We start from the raw sequence: 27284 nt of genomic DNA on the forward strand, positions 1-27284 counted from the left end.
AAAGATAATAGGAGCTTTTGAATTGCGGTTTTACAGACGAATGCTGAAGGTGAGATGTCGAATCACGAATGAAGAGATACTGAATCCAATTGACGACAGGAGATAGATTAGGCTAAATTCGACGAGAAGAAGAGATAGAATGATAGGACACACCTTAAGACACCCCGGACTTGTTCAGTTGGTTTTTGAAGGAAGTGTCGCCGGTAAGAACGGTAGGGGTTGACCAAGGTATCAATATGACAAGCAGATTAGAGCAGATGAAAGATGCAATAATTACGCAGAATTGAAAAGTTTAGCACAGGACAGGGTGGCACGGACTGATGACTCAAACAACAACAACGACAACAACAACAACAACAACCGTCCTTAAAGGTAGAAACCTGTTTTCACATTCTTCAACAATTGCTTTAAACTTATCCCGAGTCTGTTTACATACTTAGTTACCGTTTTCCACCGATAATATTTATTTTTAAAAAATTGCCTCATGCCTGCATTATCAGCCATATGGTACTTCCTAATATCCGTACATTTAAAACCTTCCTTTACATCATATTTATTTTTAACTACGGCAAAAACAGCTTCATGATCGCTATTACCATCTTTAGTACTGGTTTTATCAGCACCACGTCCAGGATTTTTTTTCCCTATAGTTGGTTCCGACTCTTTCTGAATCACCTGTCCTTCCCATATTAACTTATTTGCCATTTGTTGGTCATGCTTCCTGTCGTTCGCATTTCCTTCCCAATTGACATCTTGTAAATTCAGATCTCCCGCTACAATCACATACCAGTCCATGTCGTTTCCCACATAGCTGATTATCTTATCAAATAATTCTGAATCCGTTTCAGCGCTACCCCTTCCCTGTTTGTACACTCCAAAGACATCAAGTTACCTATTATCTTTAGAAATGAGCCTTACACCTAGAATTTCATGTTTCTGATCTTTAACTTTTTCGTAACTTACAGATACTTCTTTCACCACAATGAATACTCCCCCTCCCACCATTACTATCCTATCTCTACCATACGCACTCCAGTTCCGTGAGGAAATTTCTGCATCCATTATATCATTTCTCAGCCATGATTCAACCCCTGTTACAATATCTGGTAAATATATATCTATTAAATTACTTAATTCTATTCCTTTCTTTACAATTCTTCCACAGTTCAAGACTGATATTTTTATGTAATCCCTACTTGATTTCCAGTTTCCTTGTTCCCTTATCGCCGCTCAATAGGCCACCCCGTTCCCTGAATATACCTCCCTATTACCGTTCCACACAAATTTCCAAACTGATACGTACTACTGCTGTTTAAATGAAAGCTATCTGAGCGCATATCCCTTTCACCTACCCACCAATTATGATCTAGAAATTTCACTCCCAGTTTCCTACATACCCATTCCATAGTCTCATTTGAATCCCCAATCATCCCTCCTACCGAGTATTCCACTGATAACAATCTCCGCTTCCTTAAATTTCACCCGTGCTGCATTTACCAGATCTCACACATTCCCAACAATTTTGGTACTTATACCAGCTTGCCTTACGTTGTTGGTACCAACGTGAAACACTACCACCTTCTCCTTCCCCTCCTTCTTCTCTTCTACTTTCCTCAACATCTGCCTCAAACTAATTCTTTGATAACACTCTACCCCGGTTCCCTTTCCTCGACACACTTTCCTCACATGTCTAACGATGGAATCCCCATGACCAGAGCCTCAACCCTACCCACCTCATTTCTTCCCGTCCCCTCCTGGTCAGCTCTATATTTCCTGATAGCTGCAGAATGTTCTTCCTCCTCCCTTTTCTCCCTCCCATGTCCCTTTTCCACCTGTTTTTCCTACTCTCTACTCTTAATTTCCCTTTCCTACCTTCTCACTTTCTCCTACTTCCACACATCTCAGCAACGGTTCTCTGTTTCTCATTTTGCCTCAGTTGTTCTACCTGGAGTGACTCGTACCGATTTCGCACAGACATCTGTCCTGAATTCTGATCCTGATTAGAGCCCTTAGCCTTCAATCTCCTTCGCTTTAGAACATTAGAACACCTGTCTTCCACAATTCCCCCTTTCCCTCCCATTCCTCTTTTACACCTGCTGTAACCTGTACATTGCTTGAGGGAGGCCTTCCTTCCTTGCTGTCTTCAGTGAGAATCCTTAATATCTTCCTCAAACTCTCCAGTTCCTCCCTCATACCACTCAATGCCTCGCCACACCCACAGTTCTACAATTGCACTCCTTAACCATTCTTTACGGAAAGAATGAAAGGAAAAGGAAAAATAAAATAACTTGTTTTGTACAAAAAATGAACGGAAAGAAATATTGTCTTGGATAGTACTCAAAGATCACAGGACACTAAGGTAATTAATATACTACTTCATTACAATACTATTTAGTAGTACTCTATTTTTATCCTACAATACCTAAAGAGATAAAAACTGCTGTACAATAATTCTATACTGCAGTTAAGCCTATCCTAATTACAACAAAAGAATTTTAGTAAGAGAGTTTCTACGGATATCTCTGCTATACTACACACATATTTTACAATTATAATATAACTACGCTAATTTCTAATAAGATATTACTCGTGAACTACTGTACAGTACACATTACTTAATTTTAAACTACGTTCAGACCTACCGGTATCCTAATAAAAATACCGATACCGTATGTCACTACTAAGCACACAAGGATACCAACAATGCTAAATGCTTGGACAGATTATTATTAGTACTATGCTCTAATAGATATACACGAAAGATACACACGAATATAGCTAGTAAGATACTGTACCCTCCAAATATACCGTATCTACACTACAATTCTCAACTTAAATTTGTTTATATGATTTTTTCTGCCGGCGGATTACTATTATTTTACCTACTGTGCGAGATGAAGCATAAAAGTGTCCTTTAATGCTGAAAAATAAGAGGATTTCTACAATAATTTCTGTCAAAACTACGCCGTGGGTTTGATCTGAAATATTATTGGGATAGGTCCTATGGGAATTTGATTATTAAAGTTTACTCGATGTATGAACGAAGGTACAAAGTACAGAACAAAGTATTCCGGGACCTTAGAATTCAAATGATCGGAATAAAATAATCAGCTGATTTTGTATTTGTTTACACAACTACCATTTGCAATCGTCAACAATCCAAAAATGGTTAAGTACCGTAATTGTCCAGTGAATTTACCGTGTATTCTCTTTAGCTTCTTTTTAATTCGAAGTTTACAGGCGTATCGTGTTATTCATTCATTCATTATCATTATAGACCGTTATCCCTTTCAGCGTTCAGTCTGCAAGCCTCTGTGAATTTACTAAACTTCGCCAGAATCCTAGATTTGCAACTAGTGTTGTGGCCTCATTTAGTTCTATACCTCTTATATTTAAATCGTTAAAAACCGAGTCTAACCATCGTCGTCTAGGTATACCTCAAATTCGCTTACCCTCCATAGCAGAGACCATTATTCTCCTAGGTAACCTACACTCCTCCATTCACCTCACATGACCCCATCACCGAAGCCGGTTTATGGGTGCAGTTTCATACATCGACTTCATTCCTAAATTAGCCTTTATCTCCTCATTCTGAGTACCATCCTGCTATTGTTCCCACCTGTTTTTACCAGCAATCATTCGTGCTAATTTCATGTCTGTTACTTCTAACAGGAATAAGATATCCTGAGTCCACCCAGCTTTCGCTCCCGTAAAGCAAAGTTATCTGAAAATAGACCGATGTAAAGATAGTTTCGTCAGGGAGTTCACTTCCTTCTTACAGAGTACTGTTGATGGCAACTGCGAGCTCACTGCATTAACTTTACTACACCTTGATTCAATCTCACTTACTATATTACCATACTGGGAGAACACACAAACTAAATACTTGAAATTATCGATCTGTTCTAGCTTTGTATCATCAATCTGGCATTCAAATCTGTTGAATTTATTACTTACTGACATCAATTAAGTCTTCGAGAGGCTAATTTTCACACCATACTCATTGAACATATTTTCAAGCTCCAAGATATTAGACTGCAGGCTTTCGGCACAATCTGTCATTAAGACCAAGTCGTCAGCATAGGCCAGACTGCTTACTACATTTCCACGTAACTGAATCCCTCCCTGCCATTTTATACCTTTCAGCAGATGATCCATGTAAACTACGAACAGCAAAGACGAAAGATTACAGCCATGGCTAACCCCTGTAAGTACCCTGAACCAAGAACTCATTCTACTATCAATTCTCACTGAAGCCCAATTGTCAACATAAATGCCTTTGATTGATTTTAATAATCTACCTTTAATACCATAGTCCCCCAGTGTGGCGAACACCTTTTCCCTCGGGACCCTGTCATATGCCTTCTGTAGATCAACGAAACATAAACACAACTGCCTATTCCTCTCGTAGCATTTTTCAATTACCTGGCGCATACTGAAAATCTGATACTGACAGCCTCTCTGTGGTCTGAAACCTCACTGGTTTTCATCCAACTTCCTCTCAACGACTGATCGCACCCTCCCTTCCAAGATGCCAGTGAATAGTTTGCCTGGTATACTAATCAATGAGATACCTCGATAGTTGTTGCAATCCTTCCTGTTCCCTTGCTTATAGATAGGTGCAATTACTGCTTTTGTCCAATCTGAAGGTACCTTACCAACACTCCATAATAATCTTACTCTTCTATGAAGCCATTTCAATCCTGCCTTCCCACTAAATTTCAGGTCTAATTTCATCTATTCCTGCTGCTTTATGACAATGGAGTTTATTTACCATCCTTTCCACTTCCTCAAGCATAACTTCATCAACATCATTTTCCTGCTCCCCATGAGCTTGGCTGTTTGCAACACCACTAGGATGATTTCCTTGTACATTGAGAAGATGTTCAAAATATTCCCTCCACCTCTCCAGTGATTCCCTGGGATCTATTATGAGTTCACCTGAATTACTCAAAAGACTGTTCATTTCCTTTTTTCCTCCCTTCCTAAGATTCTTAATTACTGTCCAGAAAGGTTTCCCTGCTGCTTGACCTAGCCTTTCCAGGTTGTTACCAAAATCTTCCCATGACTTCTTTTTGGATTCAACAACTATTTGTTTCGCTCTGTTTCTTTCATGTACATACAAATCCCTGTCTGCTTCGGCCCTTGTTTGGAGCCATTTCTGATAAGCCTTCTTTTTACGTTTACTTGCTGCTCTCACTTCATTATTCCACCAAGATGTTCGCCTATTCCCATATTTACACACAGTTGTTCCTAGGCTTTCCCTTGCTGTTTCTCCTACAGCATCCCTGTATGCCACCCATTCACTTTCTATATCCTGAATCTGCTTACTGTCTACTGTTCGAAACTTCTCACTAATCATATCCATGTACATCTGTCTAATTTCCTCGTCCTGGAGATTTTCTACTCTTATTCGTTTGCAGACAGATTTCACTTTCTCTACCCTAGGCCTAGAGATACTTAGTTCACTACAGATCAGATAGTGGTCTGTATAATCGGAAAATCCCCGGAAAACTTGTACATTCCTAACAGATTTCCTGAATTCGAAGTCTGTTAAGATACAGTCTATTATGGATCTGGTACGTCTAGCCACGCATGTGTAGCGGTGAATAGCCTTCTGCTTGAAGAATGTATTCGTAAGAGCAGAACCCATACTAGCACAGAAGTCCAGCAAACCCTTCCCATTCCCATTAGCTTCCATATCTTCCCCACATTTACCAATTACCCTTTTGTATCCTTCGGTTCTATGCCCAACTCTCGCATTGAAATCGCCCATTAGCACTATTCTATCCTTGCTGTTCACACTGACCACGATGTCACTCAATGCTTCATAAAACTTGTCAACTTCATCCTCATCTGCACACTCACATGGTGAATACACGGACACAATTCTAGTCCTAATTCCTCCAACTGCCAAATCTACCCACATCATTCGCTCATTTACGTGCCTAACAGAAACTATGTTGCGTGCAATGGCATTCCTGATAAAGACCCCTATCCCAGACTCTGCCCTTCCCATTCTAGCACCCGTCAAGTACACTTTATAATCTCCTATCTCTTCCTCGTTATCTCCTCTTACCCGAATATCACTTACTCCTAGCACATCCAGATGCATTATCTTTGCTTACTCAGCCAGTTCTACTTTCTTTCTTCCTTAAGCCCCATTAATATTGATAGCTCCCCATCGAATTCCATTTTGTTCGGCAAGTTGTTTCTAAGGTGTCCCTCGCCTGTCAAATTGGAGTTGGACTCCGTTACTCCCATAGTTCCGAGGCTTGCTTAAAATGTTCTGAGCTCGGTAAATTCATGAGGCAGGATGATACCCTACTTGCACATAGACCAATTGAGGATCTCTCCTCTAACGGGTTATGGACCACCGGTGGATTGTATAGTCCTAGCCGCCTGAACACAAGGAGGGCCATGACTCAGAATATGTCCGGGATGCCCACTCTCATTCCATAGCAACTGGTATCCCGACTCTCAGGACCACTTACTAGGTCACTCAGCCGTTGCCCATTGTTCACAAACTAGGTCGTGACTACAGTAACCCACAAACATGAACCATTCGGGATAGTTTGAACAGATATCTATATGAAGTACCGGCAAAGTTGCGGAGGAAGTTACGGTACTATTCCTTATAGATAGATAGATATTTATTTTAAATTATTAATTCCAACGAGCCAAAGGCTCGTACAGAAGAATTGTACTATGAATGGTATATTCAACGGCGGGTCTACAAACTCTGATACTTATAATGATAGAATAGAGACATCAATACAGAAAGTGTAAAAAATAATATACCATGCTGTATTTCCTTATATATACTAAGATACTTCAACGATATAGTACTACCTATGGTGTATCTATTCCATAGATTTTCCTTTGACTTTCGTTTGAAGGTTATTAAAGTAGGGACAATTTTTACGTCAGCACTAAGTTTTTTTAATGCTTGAATTGATGAAAAATTACAACCGTTCTTCCCATATTATGAAGGGTGAGTGTGATACAAAGCCAAATCAGCTGCATGTCTAGTTTGATACCTGTGGTTGTCCGAATTGGATATTAAAGTAGTGTTGTGAAATTTTTTGTTTCTTTTTATTGTATACATTAGTATGACAGAATTAAGCTCTGTAATTATGCTGAGAGGTAGAATTTTGGTGTGAGTGTACAAGTCTTTTACTGGGGTGTATAATGGTAAGTTAAATATGTTCCTTATTGCCCTGTTTTGTAATACCATTAGTTCATTCAAGGAAGACTTTATAGAATGTGACCAAATTAACCATAAGTACTGCAAGTGACTGTGCACTAGTGAATAATAAATTTGTAGGATTAGGTGTTTAGGGATTAAATATCTAAGTCTTTTTAGTAATCCAGCAACTGGGGCGGTTTTCTTAGTTATGTATTGTCCCCTTTTCCGGGGTCGCTGTTTCGGCGGAGCGAGAGTCCCAAAGGGTGGAACGTTCGCAGGGCCAGCTTTACTGTTTCGGTACAGACCTTCTGAATTATTTTTATTTGCAGGGCTATAGGTGACTGGATAGGTGACATAGCACGAAAATAAAATCGGAACAAAATAAAAATAACATTTATTAAATAAGTAACAGTCTGGACAATGCATACGGGAAAAAGAAAAAAGAAACTATTTACACAAATGTAACTCAAAATCGACTGCTTCTGATTTGTAACGTGAATGTATGTACACAGCATGCTCATGGGTTCCATTTGATTCAACCTGTCTTCATTTAAACACCATCCGAAATCGTTTTTCAGGTCAAATCCTCGATTTATGGAACTGTAACATTGGACAAATCATAATGTTAGCGACAATGTCGTTATGACCAATAGTGCTACATTAGATCATTAAATTATACAATATTCCCTTGTGGGATACATTTTTACAAATTTTACTACCCCTTCATATGAGCTCTGGGTAAATCCCCCTCAATTAATTCTCATTAAATTACCACGTCTTTTTCTCGGATAATTTTAATTATTTTACTAGAAATTTTCTTTATCTCGTTTTGGAGAATTCAGTAATATTTTTACTTCTAAAATTCTTTCCCAATACTCAGAAAATCCGCTTGCAAAATACTTGGAAAATCTCTGAACATTATCGTAAGAAAATGCTTTCCCATTACATGGAAGAATTTTTGTACAATTTCATTGGAAATTTTTACTAACATTTAATTTGGAAATTTATTAGCATTTGATTTGGAAATTCATTAACATTTGATTTGGAAATTATCAACATTAATTTGGAACTTTATTAAAACTTGGAAATTCTTTGGCATGTTTCTCCTCATTCATAAATTACGTTCGACTGTATTCTTTTATTGCCAACTTTAAACGATTATTCACTTACGAATTTCCGCTGGATAGATAGAGTATCACGTTGCGAAAGGCGCAACCAACGTAAACCAAAACTCAATTTCACATAAAAAAATATCACTAAAAGAATTAACACTTGTTGAAACACATGGATAAGCTGTCACACAATTACACAATCTCCCCAATTATTTATCAGCAGATTATATCATAGTATCGAGGTTATCATTATTATTATTATTATTAATTTATTATTATTATGTCTCCCTTCAGAATTAGGTTGAAGACCCTCGCATTATTTGCAGATAATAGCAATGAATCACCATGATCTGTGCTTAATGACCAAAATAGGATGAATAAAATATCGAAGAAAAATCACCACCACCAACAGTTAGGGATACATCGAAGAATGCACTCATAACCTCAGGGAAGAGGGAGAGATTTATTAAAGAAATAAATCATCCGTCCCCCAATGAGGGTGACCATTTGGATCCGGAATACAGTTTCAATTCAATGGAGTTTAAAAATGTCAAGAAATGAAAATTTAATCGTTGAAGCTTTTATCTTCTATTTTCCCCGGGTTAGTGGGGGAGAAATGTCAATCACGTTCTCAGGTACAGATGGAAGTGAATGATTTGCGGAGAGTCCCTCAGTATCTGTATTACTATTTTTTCTAACTCGCAGAATGGAACTTTGAAGTTTTGTAGGAAGTTCGATGTCTGACTAGGGAGGGCGCCTCTTGCTCCGAATAGCAGGTCTCTGACAATCCACCGATCGACAGGTATTTTATACTTAGATGAAAGGAAAGGCAAGCATGGAGCATGCATAGCTTGCTTTTCTAGGTCCACATCCCGAGCCTGATCCAGGTCCGTTTCAAAGCGAATGGTGGGATCTAAGACCATCGCTTTAATGTCTTCTCTGTTGATGGCTACGATGTCCACCCTCCGATTAGAGTCATCGGTAGAGACGCAGTGAACCTCCTCGTGCACCTCCCATCCACGCTGTCTCAAGCCTTGAGCAATCGACGATCTTTCACGGTGGTGGCGGTGGTTGCGCATTAGTTCAGTGCTCCGGCAAAATCCTAACACATGTCCAAGGGTTTCTGTCTCGTTGCAGCCATTTTGGCCGCAACGGGTTGTGTTAAATGACCTACCGGGTACAGACCTCACTGCGGTGAGGTTGCATGTCATCTTCACTGCATTTATGTATTCGGAGGGGGGCAGAGGTGATTTATGAGTCATCCAGGAGTTTGCTTTCGGGCAGTCTGAATATAACACTACTCCTTTTCTTTTATGTGGTAGCTGACAGGATCGATTTCTCATAATTTCGCGTAGTTTTCTTCCGTCAATCTTTGGAAGGAGACTTTCCTTTTTTATGTCAAGTCTGCGGAGTGCCATATCTTGTTCTTCAGGTAACTTCCTTACGTATGGTAGGTGAACGTCCTGAACATGGAGTAAGCGATTACAAATATTGTAATGCTGTATATTAGCTTCCCATTCTGCGCAAATTATTCCCATCCCTCTGACTTTTCTGGCACTATACAGCATCGAATTTGGAGTATCATCAGGCAGCATCATTATTTCTTTTACAGAACTTCTTATAATTTTGTCCAGATCTTTAAGAAAAGTGTTATCGAGTCATTAATTTACATAATAAAAGTTGTTGAGCGAAAGTTTATTATTATTCCCTGAACAATTAACCATATCACCATAAATCACAATATCCTTACGACTAACATGTACCCTAGCGGTCATCATATTGTCTAATATTATCAAAATTTATCATCGCAGTCGTCGCTCACATTTAAGTTTCAACAACCAGTTTAAATTGTTCCAACTCATTATTATTATATCCCTGATTATTACTCCTAAACGCATCTTCTCGATGAGCTGCCTACTGTCCACAGCTATCACCTTTCCTTTTAAGATCAGACTTACTTCACAAATCATTTCCTTATCAAAGCTTCGATTTCATTATTGTTTTAACATAATCCGATAAATTTCATCATTGTCGTCATGATTTTAATGAAGTCACACATCATCCTTATTATTATTATACTTATTATTAGCCTTCATTCCCCCTTAATTCATTTCGAAGACCTTAATTACTCGTAACCTCATGAAATTCACTAGCAACTGGGGGTTATCAATCACAGAATCAACACAGCAATATTCTCAAGAAATGCACAAAATGAAAGCAATGAATCAATGACTACTCTACCATCACCATGACTTAAATACAGCATCTCTAATCTACGTTTCTTTACATAAGAATACAATCCAACAAGCAATCTACTGAAAGAGAAGAAAATGTGACAAGAGTACTTACTATTCCGATGTAAATCTCCGGCGTCTTGAATGTAGCTGTAGATGTCGGTTCCGTCTCCGGATTATGGCGGATTGTAGATGAAAAAATTCATCCTGCTGGCTCACAAACGTTAGTTTAACACATCAGGATTCCTGTGGAATCAAATAGCGTAGAATCACTCCAGCAGTGTTTTAGAGATCCCAAGGATTTCCTTCTTGGTCGGTCCATGATGACGGCTGGCCTTCGTTGAAGTTGCTGAAACTAAAATTTATTACTAAAATTTGATCCACACTCGTTGTAGACTAAGAGTTGACCTTACAGTACTTAACTGGCGCAATGATGCACACTGTGGTTCAACCCTACAGAAAGCTTCAAATCTTGAGCTCGTTTATCAGTTTACAGCACATCGTTGAGTTGTCGGAATCTCGAATAATCCACTATATTACTGCGGCAACACTTGACGTAATGTCGTGTACTGACTGTCCGTGGTTTGGAAACTTCCACCCAGGAAATGTGAGCCAATGATATATCGCACTAGGCTGATACGTCTAAACAGAAAATTAAATTAGCACACTCGAATACCGTAATCGTCGTGCAGTACTATATTGTAGTCAACTAGTTCCTTCGACTTTAGCAGTGACCATCGTACTCTCTCTGTTAGCCTTACTAAAACCACACTGTTCGTCTTCTCTTCTAAAACCTCACTGTTCGTCTTTCTTCTGAAACCAAACTGTTCGTTGTCTTTCCAGAATGATTTTCTGACTATCGGACAGCTTCATTAATTCTCATTGGTCGTCAGCTATTCTGCGACGTGATTCGTTATTCCAAATTTGGAGCAGATCTTTCTGGGATCTCACTCCCCTTTTACCTCCGGCTCGCTATGTGACGTAAACCCTGTGACGTACGGTGACCTTGACCGCCTGACCCAGTTCTCTCTCGTCCGTAGCAGAACGGCACGGTAATCAGATGGTGCTTGCTCGCGCGTAGACCCGTGTTAAATTACGAGAATTGAACCAACCTCTCTACGACCAATAAAACACCATTTGGACGGGTGCAGTATTCAACATGATCATTCCAGGTCAGATTCGCATCAATAATTGATCGAAGATATTTCACTTTATTTACTTTTCTATTTCTGTATCATTTATGAGTAGTTTTTCACTATTTGAGTGAAGGATTTTCTGTTTTGAAATAATGATATATTTAGTTTTCTGCAGATTCATTGTCAAATTGTTACACTGGTACCAGTGTAAGAGAGCGAGTATGTCCTGCTGCATGTTTTCTCAAACTGCGTCCTTACTTTTGCCCTATAGAACATATTGGTGTCATCAGTGTATAATGCGATATAGCCATTTAGATTACATGAATACATATCATTTATATAAATGAGAAATAAAATAAGACCTAGTATGGAAACTTGTGGGACACCATGGGTTACATAACATAACAATTTACTTTCGTCCTGTTAAATAATTTCGAAGCTAATTTAGGGCAAGGCCACGAATTCCAGCCTTTTCTAATTTTCTTAAAAGAATACTATGATCAACAGTATCAAAAGCTTTGGTAAGATCAATAAATAAGCCTGCTGCAATGTTGTTATCTACGGTGGATTGTAAGATCGTAATGAGATCAACAGTAGCCACCTCAGTATTAGACTTCTCCCTGAACCCATAATGCCCCTTACGGAAGAAATTATTTTTGTTTAGAAAAGCCAAAAGTCTTTTCTTCACAACTGTGTCCATAATTATAGAAACAATTGATAAAACTAAGATTGGCCTATAATCACTTGGATTTAGTCTATTCCCTCCCTTAAACACAGGGACCACTTTAGCTACCAGTATCTTTAGTTTATTGGTTATTATAGCGGTAGTCAGGGACTCATTAATGATCTCTATGAGTAAGCCTATTATAGGGTCATTTGCTTTTTTAATAGTGAGACAGTAATGTCATCTGTTCCGCAGCTATTCATACTTCTAACGTTAGATATGATGGATTTCACTTCTGCTGCATCCGTTGGGTACAGGTAAAGGGATTCAAGACTAGTAAATTCACTGAGAGACACAGTATTATGTTCAGGAATACTTATAGCTAGGTTTATGGCAATGTTTATAAAAAGGAATTGAATGAGTCACACAGAAACTGTTTATCAGTTATTTCTTTCCCTTTAAGTTCAAGCGTAGTACACGAGATATTCGTTACTTTCTTATTATGAATGATTTCGTTCATTAATTTCCATGTTGTTTTAGATTATGATTATGAGATTTGAAAAGGTTTGAGTAGTAGTCATGTTTGAGTCTTCTTTTTAAATTAGTTAGGTACTGTATTTCTACATCTGCAGTATTCATGTCTCAGAAGTATGTTATTATTGTGTGTAGTATGTTTCAGTTTTGCATGCAACCAGTCTCGTCTCTTTATAAGGTAAGAAGATCATTTGGATTTAACAAAGGCATTTGATACCGTAGACCACAATATACTCCTTAGAAAACTTGATCAAGCAGGCATTTGTGGAATTCCTCAAAATCTAATTAAAAGCTTTCTTTCTAACAGAATACAAAAGGTAAGAATGAAGGATACCCTAAGTAAAAGTGCTCAAGTAAAAATCGAAGTACCACAAGGAACAGTGTTAGGACCAATTCTTTTCCTGTTCCATATCAATGATCTGTGTGAGCTAAACTGTATGCAAAAATTAACTCATATGCTGATGACACGGTAGTCACAGTCACGGGTGAAACTTGGGAGGACACCTTCAACAGAGCTCAAGAAAGCCTAGTCATAGTTCAGAAATTGTTAAACAACCACCTACTTACTTTAAATGAAAATAAAACCAAATTCCCCTGCTTCTCGCATAATAGAACAATGCAACCCTCAGACAACCTAACATTTAAACTCCACACACCAACGTGCAAAAATACTGAAAACTGCAACTGTCATACTTTACAGAAATCATAAATGTTTCATACCTAGGGATAATTATAGATAGTTATCTGAAAAGGAATTTTCAAGTATCAAATTTGATCATTAAACTTCAGAAACTTTTTTATATATTTTACAGAATTAGAAATGTTATTTCAACAAAAGCCTTGAAGTCTGTATACTTTGCCTTAGTTCAATCGCAACTGCAATATGGAATTAACAGTTGGGGTGAAATAATTGATTCACACTTGGCTCAGGTAAATACATGCCAAAACTACATACTGAAAGTCATGTACAAAAAGCCACTGATGTTTCCAGCATATGAACTGTTCCAACAAGCATGGTACTTATCATACGACAGCTATTTGTGCAGTCAGTGACCCTATACATGCACAAAAATTTAAAGCTCTTCTGCAAAGAACACAAGTCAAAATTTGCACTAGGCTGCAAGACAGAACTGGAATACATATACCACGCCGGAACACTTTACTTGGACAAAGAAATCTAAGTTGTCTAGGGTCATGGACGTGATCAGTGGCAATCAGAATACCCTGAAGAAAAGGTTATTCACATGGCTCATTAACAATTATTACAAAGTAGATCAACTTATCAATTTCCATTATAACGTTTAAGTCAACTAGCACACTATCCCTCTACTAGGAAACCAACCTTCTCCTTTCCAGTCTCCTGTTTATTACATCAAATGGAGAAAACAGTTCATAAAATTACTGCAGTACAATATCATCAAAATGATAACGGAGTATAAATGATATTCACCAGATGCCATGCTGTACATAATCTTGCTATTGTATTTTCGAAGCCCACACATCAAAAGTTTACCTTATGTGGGATTCACACTGTATCTTTTACTACTTCTGTATGTACATGTAAGGTATTGATTGTGAATAAAAAGCATTTAAAAAATTAGAAATGATTTTTTGTAGGTTACATTATGCCCTTTAATGTTGTATTGTGTTTATTAGGACAGCTCGTATCATTGTTCTTTTTTATATTTGGTTAATGATTAAATCATAGAATATATCTATGGGCAACTGCATAGGTATTGCAGAAATATTAGAATGAGGAGATGTTAGGTGGGTGTTTTGGTTTGACCAATGCATGTCAAAAACTAAAATATTATGTTCACTTAAGTCATTATAGATTTCTAGAAAATAGATCTCAGAGAGTTAGAGTAGGTGAAGCTTTGTCTGACCCTGTGATAGTTGAGAGGGGAGTTCCTCAGGGCAGTGTTATCGGATCTTTATGTTTTCTTATATATATAAATGATATGAGTAAAGGAGTGGAATCGGAGGTAAGGCTTTTTGCGGATGATGTTATTCTCTATAGAGTGATAAATAAGTTACAAGATTGTGAGCAACTGCAATGTGACCTCGAAAATGTTGTGAGATGGACAGCAGGCAATGGTATGTTGATAAACGGGGTTAAAAGTCAGGTTGTGAGTTTCACAAATAAGAAAAGTCCTCTCAGTTTTAATTACTGCGTTGATGGGGTGAAAGTTCCTTTTGGGGATCATTGTAAGTATCTAGGTGTTAATATAAGGAAAGATCTTCATTGGGGTAATCACATAAATGGGTTTGTAAATAAAGGGTACCGATTTCTGCACATGGTTATGAGGGTGTTTAGGGGTAAGGATGTAAAGGAGAGTGCATATAAGTCTCTGGTAAGACCCCAACTAGAGTATGGTTCCTGTGTATGGGACCCTCACCAGGATTACCTGATGATTCAAGATTATGATGATGATGATGCTTGTTGTTTTAAGGGGCCTAACATCGAAGGTCATCGGCCCCTAAAAGATTAAGATTCAAGATTAATAATATTTGATACTGTGTAGCATAATTCAGAATTATTCACTGATATGTGGTCAGGAAAGGTGCTAGCAGAGTCACTTGTTGAGTTGGATATGTTCTATTGCACTGAGCAAAACCATAGCAAGTTAGAAGATTGAGATACTTTCTTTTTAATTGGTCACTAGAAAAAACATCAATATTGACATCAAGTAGGAACAAACACAGCTTGTTAGGCCTATTAGGCTGACTGGGAAATTGTTCAAGAGAACTCAGGAATAGAGCGGCACTATTCCGGTTAAGACTGTACCCGGCAATAATGTTAATGTGATTGCAACCTTTTCTTCTGAACTGATATCTGTAAATCTCAATCCACAATAAGATATGATTCAACTCACATATTGATATCCAGTTTACTTTCCAACTATGCGATACGTAAACACCCACTCCGGCTCGCTCTCTACCATCTCTTTGAGCAAATACACTATCATAATTCCATAGATTATAGAATTTAGCTTCATTGCTAGTTACCGAAATCTCAGACACAACCACAATATCCACTTCACCAATGAGGAATAAGAACAAATTAATATCGTCAAGCTTATTTCTGATACTTCTGGCGTTAAGGTACAAAATCCTAACCTCACTAAGTAAATTAACTGAACTTGAACTATGACACGATTTCACGATAATATCAAAGGGTTTCTGCTGAATGAAATCGTCCAAACAGTTGAATTTGTCTTCATAGCAAATAGGATAGGATTTACAGTAGTCCTATCACTAGTTATTTCGAGGTTGAACAATGTACCTGGGCGGCATAGACTTGGTAATATCTTCCCCTTGAAGCAACATCTCCTAGATAGTAAGGCCTAACAACAGCGCTGTGACGTCACGCTACCGAGGCGATCGCAATCCAAAGAAACGCAAAGCATGATCACACACAAACATGATTTTAATACTTTTAGCTTGTGGAATAACTTATTTACGAACAAATAAAGTTTAAATTTTAAAGGACATTGAATTATATTGCCATTATTACCGTATCTTAGAGACTCTGTCATTAAAGATAAACAATACACTGTTTTAAATCACGGCAGCATTTACAATGTTAACTTACTCCAGGCTGACTTACTAACACACAGAACTGAAATTCACAAACATATTTCAATTGAAATAGGCACTGAATAGACAGTAAATGATTTTAAAATAAAAAGAGAACGTATAAAATTTGTTTAGGCCTAACATGTAGACTGTACTACAAAAATATGATACCCTAACTTAACATTTATTTACAAACTTCCATTTTGCGAAAATACCAAATTTTCTTAACTTGTATCGTCTTTTTGTGCATGCAATGACTATTTTTTATTTTGAATTAAAGTAACTTTATAATAGTAGGCTGGTAAATTTAGAAAGACACTGAGTTAATAATATTAAGGAAGAGGAGCATAACATTCACCTGGTCTGTAGGTAGGCCTAGGTCCAAATTATAACACATTGGCATTGAAGTTAATAAGATATATATAATCATATATCAAGCATGCTAGTAATGCAAAAAGACTTCGATACTTTTGCCTATTACATGAGTACTGTACATACCTATTTTTAGAAAATTACAGATTTTCTTGAATTTGTACAATGTTTTATGGATTAATTAGTTTTGTTCCTGCAGAAGTTATTTATTAGAATAGTTGTACACTTCAAAATAATGTTGTAATACAAATATTCCGAAGTGTGCTCCCTACATTCATTCCTGTCGTCTATACATTCATCAGCTGAGAGAACAATTTGCAGCGTCACATCACTTACATACTTCTTATGGTTATTTAGGCTACGAAATTTCTTCTCACTTTCTGGCCTCAACACCTTTTTTATGATGACATATGTGTATGTAACTAAGTGTACAGCTGTTTCTGCAGGATATTTCAAATTGCCCCTATTGAGGCTGTCAATAACATTATGATGACTGTTTCTGAGAGTAACATCTTTCAAAACTAAGAAATCTGCACAGTAATTACAATTTAATTCCTTGAGAAGAGAATAACAACAATAACCTGCTATGTATGTTAAAACACTTGCAACACCAGATGTGCTGTCAAGATCTGAGTCTTTACATTGAGCTCACCTGTAAATGTCTGAAATGAGAACACTGCACAATAATCTTGATCTAACAGTATATCTGCAACAACAATATTATTTACAATAATTTTCCTGCCATTAGAAATGGGCAGTTGCATTGAATTCAAGATTCTTATTTTTTCTCAATTTCAAACACCTGTCTAACAGAAATATGGCATTGGCCACCTGAAAGTTGCCTGTATTCATCAAATCATGCCTCCAATGCATCTGTCTGAAACTTTCCAGGAAGAAAATATGACCATTTCAGTACTTCAGAACAAAACTCTGTTAGCTGTATAAGGCAGCGAGTCGTTTGAGTAAGAGCCCTATGCGTTTGACTAGACAATTTGCCACATTTCAGACCTAGATTATGCCAGTGATCTAACCACTGAACAAACATCATTAAAAAACCCTTCCGTTCATCACCAGGTTTGTTGGTGAGAGGCTGTTGAAATTTATCAGTAAGTCTTACACCTTTGAAAGGGGTCTTTACATTAACAATATGCCACCAGGTGGTGATTACTTTTACAAATTCAGCTGTGCCCTCATATGATGTTAAATCGTGCTTTTCTCCTACAACTAGTAAAGCATATACTATATGGTCATTAAACAACTGACGCACATACTTCACATTTTGTCTTTCAAACTTGAATGCCATAGAGCTTCGACAGTTAAGCCACCAGCGCAGTTAAGTCACCACACTAGCGGTCAGCAAACAAACACCGGTCGGTACAGCCTATGAATCGGTGTGAAATAGACAGTTACCAAATGCAAAATGAAAGTCAGAAACAAAGATAGGAAAATTACACCAATCAAGTACTTACCATGCGGCCCATAAAATCACCCAGAGGAAAAAAAGACAATATCCCTTGTTTTGGCGTTGAACCACTTAGATAATGAAAGGAAACTCTTGATTAACTTTTCAAAAACTTTAATCAAGGAATGAAAACGTATCTTTTAACCAAAACTAACATCGTCCCATCTGAGAGAATAAAAATTGATTAGTTTGAAAATAAACAGTGAAAAATAGAGAATAACACAGACTGAAAACGCAGGCCTATCAGGTAATAACACTGATGGAAATCATTAACTTAAAGAGAAATGGCTCTAATTTATAACACCAAATTCATTACAAGAAAAAGAATAAAAATTTAAATTGACTACAGAAAGTGTACATGGGCCCGTTTGTTAACGTATCTAAAATGAAATTAAAACTAAAGTTTACACCTTGGGTAAACCCACTCATTTGATCAGTTTAATTGAAATAGTTAGCAATATGAGGCTTCGCAGAAACATAAAACTCTAGCCCAATTAATAAACTACGAGGGCAAAAATTCAATCCACGAGCGATAATCACACAGAAAAACAGGAGGAAAACAAGAAGAGACCAAGCGAGGATAGGGAAATCTTACACATCAGTCGAAAATACTTCAGTAATCTTCAGTAATTTTCACTCACCAAGTCCATAACATACCATACGAGTTGCAGGCACAAACTGCCTAATTAATTTCCATCTTCACAAAGACACAACGGTTCAATGCAAGGTGCTTAAACACCCACCAGAGTGCAATAACACAACTAATATTGACTCACAGAATCCTTACAGGAGCAATGGTAACCAGCACCAAGAGACAATATAACAGGATCCCTCTACCACAACATGCCACACAACATATTAACCAATTCATGGTGCAAAACCACACCACCACCAAATTCAGGACTAGGAAACCAAGCACAAAGGTAAATGAAGATAACTTCTCAGGCTTCAAGTCCATGTATTGACTTCTCTACTCAACATAATATTAATAGGTGGAAGATGGTACTGTCAACACCCCAACATACACTCCACAGCTCGCACAGAACGATAAGATCAACAAGAAGATAGTAAATTCAAGAAAATATTTCAGTAGTGTGGCGATAATGGCAATGCGTGGAATAAAATACCACAAGATCCATGAAAATCATAGAGGACAACCTAATACCACCCATAGAGGAAGAGTAGTTTTAAAACAGGACAAAATTTCAAAACAATGGGATAATATATTGAACCAAAGGAAAACCATACGCCAAGTAAGGAATAAATTGAGATTACTAAGAACAGAGGTACTACTGTCAGTTCTCAGAATAATTATCAAAGGGCAACGCAGCATTAGAAATGAAGAGGGACTGAAACCAATAGCTAGAGATGGAAAAACCATAAAGATCCATGCACGAAGCAAACGGTCTACAAACTCCGACACAGGATTTCACCAAAACAAAAGGATTTCAGAAACTGATCAGCGGTAAGTAACTGTGTTAATCTTCGAAGTTTAAACAAATGGCACTCAGGGGCAGTTATTATTGAAAATCGATAGTAGCCCACAAATAAGATACAGAATAAAATATTAAACCTAATTTCAAAGATATAAATAATGATAAGATCACCAACACCAGAAACAAGTCAAGGATATGAACAAAATATTCCATGATTAAATCAATTACCAGATAGTTAAAACTCAACCAATTTAAAAAATATACATTTTAGAACAATCACCCAGGTGACAAAATTAAAACGAGCAACCAATATTTCAGAAGGCTACCAAATAGATACCCTGCACAGGAGGATAAATACATATCAACAGGATACGGTAATAACATTTTTTCTATACCACAGTATGAGCAGCAAGGGTGACGAAATGCAGACTCGAAGAATTCATTATCAAATCCTACTCACAGCCAAGGCAGATTTGACATGATAAATAAAAATTTAAACCCAGAAAAGGTAAGATGTTAGGTGTACAGCTCAGGAAACTTATTGGTAACAAACCCCAAGAAACAGACATGTGATAAATTCCACACACCACCAAGCCACCACGTTCACCTCTGAAACATCGGCAGTCCCAAAACAAATAGAAACATAACAAACTTAAGTTCAAAAGTCACAGAAACATGTACCTAGATGAATCTGACAAGTACACTTACAATAAACAGTAACGTGTTAACAGTTTAATTAGCTCACTGAAATGCAGGTTCTCAGTTGTATGTTGATTCCAGCACCCCGGGTGCTTGACAAAACAGAAACCCAAAGGAAGGGAAACAGTAGAACAGTACTGTACATCAACCAGGTTTAATTTGAGACAGATGGACACGCCTAATTCTTTTAGCAACCGGGTCACTCACTAACATAGATACCGGGGACAGAAATAATTGCAATACGGTGCAAGGACCTTGATACCTAGGCGCCAGCTTGGCAGAAAATTTATTAACAGCTTTACTGATGGGATAACATTTAATGAAGATTGTATCGCCAACCTTCACTCTAGTTGATTTCCTACCCAAATTGCACCTTATCTTGGCTTTCTCATATGACACGGACAGGTTTTTCTTTGCTTCGTCCCAAACCTTCTGAACATCATATGGTTTAGAGAGATCAGGCAAAAGATCATCAATAGCAAGCACATTTGACATTGGGGAATATGGAATGTAAGACAACATAAGGGACATGGGCGTTTTTCCATGAGACTCATGGATCGCAGAGTTGAAAGCATGAGCTAACCAATGCTAACAGGAGTCCCACTTAGATTGATTATTGTGATGATAGTCTATCAACGCAGACTTCAAATTTCTATTTACTCTTTCAGCATAAGTTGGGTTTGAATAATAAGGAGTGGTTGTGACATGTGAGATACACAATTCGAAAAGGTATCTTTTAAACAGATGATTAGTGAAAGCACTGGCATTATCAGAAACAAGGATCTTGGGAGGGCCGAAAGAAACAAAGATATAATTTAGACAGTTAATAGTAGTCCGAGAAGTGGTAGACCTAGTAGGAAAGATCCAAGTGAACCGTGAGAACGCATCGACACACACCAAGATATGAGTGTTCCCCTGAGAAGATCGAACCATTGGTCCCATGTAGTCGATGAATAGTCGCTCCATCGGGCGAGAGGCTTGTGAGGATGATAACAAACCTGCACGGTTGTTCAAACTAGGTTTACTGATGGCACAAATTTTACATGACTTAATCATGTTTCTGATGTCACAGTCCATCTTTTTCCAAATGAAAAACTGCCTAATTTTCTGCCTTGTCTTGAACATACCTAAATGACCTTCAATTGGACAGTAGTGATAATACTTGAAGATAATCGGTATTAGCACCTTGGGCACAACAATTTTGAAACTATGGTCTCCTCGACCCTTACAACACAGGACACCCTTGACAAGAGAGTAAGGCTTCACAAGAGTTCCATTATTCATTTTGTCGATGATCTCACTTAATTCAGTGTCAGTTTTCTGATGATCTTCAAATTCATGGTAAAGTAAAGGTAGATTAGTAAGGATGGCACTAACTCCAACGACATTACTTTCATCAAAATTTACAACATCAGATTTTTCCTTAGGACAAGGTTCCCCATCAAACATTCTGCTTAGACTATCGGCGATGACATTATCTGTACCTCTGATATGCTTAACTTGAAAATTAAAGGCAGAAATCCTAAGTGCCCATCGAGTGATCCTCCCAGTTCTTTTGGGCCGGTTCAAAACCCACGACAAAGCCTGATTATCTGTCTCAAGGTCAAAATTTACATGTTCAACAAATGGCCGAAACTTTTCGAGGGCAAACAGGACTGCAAGGCACTCCAACTCGTAAACAGAGTATTTACTCTCAAGATCAGTTAGGACACGGGAGGCATATGCAACAGCTCTGCGTCCATCCTCGTACTCTTGCAGGAGTACACCAGCAATAGCCTTTCCAGATGCGTTGGTCTGAACAATAAAGCGTTTAGAAAAATCAGGTATGGCCTAAACAGGGGCGTTCGACAGAGCAAGTTTCAATTTCTCAAAAGCTTCTTGTTGAAGAGGACCCCAGAAGAACTTCACATCTTTCCGCCTTAAATAATTGAGAGGAGCAGCTACCTCAGCGAAATTGGGAATAAATTTCCTGAAAAAGTTACCCATTCCCACAAAACAGGCAATGCCTTTGACATCTTTAGGAGGCTGGTACTCACGAATGGCCTGTGTCCTGGATTGGTCAATGGAAACTCCATTTGAAGAGACAACGTGTCCAAGAAAGGACATACTCGATTGGGCAAAGGCTACCTTAGATAGCTTAACGGTGAGGCCAGCTTTCCTCAAGCGCTCAAGAACTTCCCGAACATAGGTCACATGTTCTTCAAAGGTTTTAGAATATATAACGACATCATCAAGATAGTTAAAAACGCATTTAAATTTGATATCAGAGAAGATAGAATCAAGCAAACGAGTGAGAACACCAGCACCGGAATTGAAACCGAACGGAAGCCGGAGAAATTCATACAAATTCCAGTCAGTAATGAAGGCAGTAAGAGGTATCGACCGCTTAGATAAAGGAATTTGATAGTAGGCCTGGTTAAGGTACAGTACTGTGAAAAACGTTGCCCCAGAAAACCACCCAAAGCAGGTGTGCAGGTCAGGTAACGGAATAGACTGAAGAACCACTTTCTGGTTTAATTTCCTATAGTCCAGAACAGCACGGAAGCCACCAGAGGGCTTGGGTACAAGGAAAACAGGAGAGGCATATGGAGAGGTAGAAGGTCAGATAACCCCTTCCGCAAGCATTTTCTCAATAATCTTTTTTAATTCCAACATACGTGGAGGAGAGAGTCTATACGGGGGAGACCTCACAGGTTTGGTATCAGTTAGTTCGATATCATATTCAAGAACATCAGTTAGCCCTATTTTACTGGTGAATACTTCAGGAAATTCACTACAGAGAGCACGGATTACCTCAGCCTTTTCTTTACTTAAATGATCAAGTTTTAAGTTTTCAATACCACTACTTTCATCTGGTACAGACCCAGATACACAAGAGACCTTAAGGGTACCCCTAGAACACTCAATCAATTTTAATTTACAGGTGGAAGAAAATTTTAAAAAGAACATTTTGTCCTGAAGATCAAGAATTAATCCCGTTTTTGACAAGAATCCAGATCCTAAAATTACATCGCAGGATAGTTGGGATGCCACTAGGAAGGTGATTTTCCAAGTGAAATTTCCTATTCTTAGTTTTACTCTCACAGTTCCCAAAATATCCAGTTTGTTACCATTAGCTGCAACACATTTAATGCCAACGGGTTGCAATTCAGAAAATTTACAGGCACTCTTCAGACAATTATACCAATCAAAATCAATCAAATTCACCATAATACCCGAATCCACCAATGCAAGGACAGGTTCATTATTTACTTCCACCTTAGTGAAAGTACCATGGGAAGAAACGAGCCCATATATTTTATTACATTCAGGAGGACAGAGAACTTCATTCGCATCGTTTGAATTCACGGAATTTTGAAATGCAGATAGTTTACCATTACCCTTTTGTCATTTGCTACGTCTATGGAAGGAGTTAGGGCAGGAATTTTTGGAATGTTGCCGAGAACCACACAAATAGCAACAAATATCCAGTTTTCTGTTCTTGGAAGGGCAAGAATTCCTAAGATGCTCCACAGAACCACGTACAAAACATGCTTTAAGATTAGAACCATTACCAGTTTTAGAACCCACTGGATAACTGGGATTAATAGGGGGAGGTAGGTGTACAGATCTGGACGCGTCTCGGTGCTTTACATCTTCTGCGAAGGAACACGCGGCCTCAAGTTCACTGAAATTAGTAGGACACCTCATAAGGGAAAGGTAAGACCGATAGGCAGGAGATATCCCTTTTAGTATACGAGTTACCATTTCCTCTTCAGGGACCGTAATTCGGAACACCTTACAAAAGAAATTCACATCAACAATGTATGTTAGCAAATTTTCATGAAGGTACTGAGTCCTGAAGCAATGCTGTGGAATGAGACCCTGAAGGGCTAAGGAGGGAATAAATTTATCAAGAATTAGTTCATGAAAATCATCAATTTTACACTTCTGAGAAACAGCCTCAGAAATTCCTCTCTTTAAAATACCCTCGCAATGGGAAAATAAGGCCCTATACATGCCCGATCGTCAACAGAGTATACACAAGCGGATTCCATGATTTCTACAAGGAATCTTAGGAATCTTAAAGTTTCTTCGATTGAATTCACAGAAAAATTCTTAACTCCGTTAAACAGTTCCTTAAGGGAATTATGAGAAGGGGTAACATTTAACCTAGAGATGAGGCTTTCTAACACAGAAGTAGGAACACAGGTAGACTCTTGTTCATTAGTATTGGAAGCAACTCGGTTAGGATGGTTATTAGGGTTAGGACACAAAGGGCCTTGTCTGTCAACCACAGATAACTTTTCTACCTCTCTACACGCTAACATCAGGTCTAACTCACTTGAAATACTAGAGGCGAGACATAACAAACGTGTTAACTCACTAACATTTTCTGCAGCAGGTTTAACGGTTAAAAGGTCTTGAATCCGCCCACAATAGTGGAATGATCTAGCCTTGAGCCGATCTACTTGGGCCTTGGTAGGCGTCACCTCAATAAATTCATTTCTGAAGGATTGAATCTCCTCTACGTTACTTTTAATCTCAAGAATGGACTCACCGGAGTTGTTAACTTCTACCTTAGATAGATCAATCGGAACCTGGAGATGGGATGACAAACGAGCTGCACATTCAGTAGCAGTGCCGTCAGTCTCCAAGCCACGAACCTGGAGCTCATACAGGAGTTCGGCTTACCATAAATGATATGGACATGATGAATGAACATGAAACAGAGTTCAAAAAAATAGTAAAGGCACTTGCACTTCTTTTCACAATAATGCATATAGTTATCATACATAGTCCTCCTTCATAATCCAGCCATTCAACGCCGTCACAAGTACAATTACCCAGGGAAAAGGGGGAAAAGAGGACACTGATTAGCAGCGCCCTCAAGAAAAAAAGGCAACCAGAGCTTTCTGCTACCACTTTACTAAGCCACCAGCGCAGTTAAGTCACCACACTAGCGGTTAACAAACAAACACCGGTCGGTACAGCCTATGAATCGGTGTGAAATAGACAGTTACCAAAAGCAAAATGAAAGTCAGAAACAAAGATAGGAAAATTACACCAATCAAGTACTTACCATGCGGCCCATAAAATCACCCAGAGGAAAAAAAAGACAATATCCCTTGTTTTGGCGTTGAACCACTTAGATAATGAAAGGAAACTCTTGATTAACTTTTCAAAAACTTTAATCAAGGAATGAAAACTTATCATTTAACCAAAACTAACATCGTCCCATCTGAGAGAATAAAAATTGATTAGTTTGAAAATAAACAGTGAAAAATAGAGAATAACACAGACTGAAAACGCAGGCCTATCAGGTAATAACACTGATGGAAATCATTAACTTAAAGAGAAATGGCTCTAATTTATAACACCAAATTCATTACAAGAAAAAGAATAAAAACTTAAATTGACTACAGAAAGTGTACATGGGCCCGTTTGTTAACGTAACTAAAATGAAATTAAAACTAAAGTTTACACCTTGGGTAAACCCACTCATTTGATCAGTTTAATTGAAATAGTTAGCCATATGAGGCTTCGCAGAAACATAAAACTCTAGCCCAATTAATAAACTACGAGGGCAAAAATTCAATCCACGAGCGATAATCACACAGAAAAACAGGAGGAAAACAAAAAGAGACCAAGCGAGGATAGGGAAATCTTACACATCAGTCGAAAATACTTCAGTAATCTTAGGTCACACAACCAACACGCAAAACCCACCGGCAACAATCAACAATACCGCCCCCAAAAAACACGCCGCGTCCCACAATAAGGTACAAGGCACAACCAAGGCGAGAAACCCAAAATAAAGCTAGAAATTCACTAATCATAAAATACCGGAAAAACAGTAGAAGCAAGATTTCCTTAAAAGAACAAGGAAACTAGAATTATATGCTACTGCAAAACCTCACACAGAATAAAGGCAACAGAGTGCCGCGACACAATTTTAATTTACATGATTAATTAACGGGTGAAAATTATGGTTAATAAGTAAAATCTCCTTATTTTCATAGTCTTTACATGTCTATAAGCTTGATATTTTAGTAGAAATAACCACACGACCGTCCGGTTTGTAGTTTCCAAAAAGAAAATTAATTTCACAAACTTCCACCATGAAATAGTTAATTTCAAAACACGGATCTCATGAATTTCCTCGCAGTTTCATAATCACAGGATATAACTTGCCAAATGATGAACCACTTACATGGGTGAAGCAGACGCTCAGCGAAGATGAGTTAGATCCTCACATACTTACAGACGCTTACTGAAGAGTTTGGTTTCCCAGGTCAGAATTAGTTAAAACCATTTACTAATAGGACGATGCAGAAGATGAAGTAAAACGGGTTTCAAACCCATATCTCAAGTCCCTCAGCCGGGGTCTATTCTCCAACATGACGCCAACATCTTGAGAATCCCATTAACGCAACTGCACGCCATGACTCGCAGCGACGAACTGTTTATAGTACAAAATGGCGAGGTTTGCTCCCTCGGGCAGTAGCGGCGCTCCGATAGGTAGAAGAGCGCGCGGGGAGGGGAACTTTATTGTGGGTGATTGACGGAAGATAGCAGCACATATTACACGAGGAGTGAAACAGTCCACACCATACAGAAATGCGAGAATGTATTGACGTTGTCATTAGTCCACAATAAGGCATATAAATAATGTTCAATAAGTATCACTAAAACACTTAGTGTACGAGGGAAACCATTCGCTTAGTCGTATAGAATAATTAAGTTTTTTCTACGGCGATGTTGCCAGTTCAAAATAGGTTCTCAGTGTAGGGTGAATACCGTTACACCGTAACACAGTCAAACCATACCCATGCTTTACAAGGTCATTCCCTTCAGCCTCAAATACGTCCTTTATAGCTTTGAAAG

The sequence above is a fragment of the Anabrus simplex genome, chromosome 1 (assembly GCF_040414725.1).
Source record: "Anabrus simplex isolate iqAnaSimp1 chromosome 1, ASM4041472v1, whole genome shotgun sequence".
NCBI classification, from domain to species: Eukaryota; Metazoa; Arthropoda; class Insecta; order Orthoptera; family Tettigoniidae; genus Anabrus; species Anabrus simplex.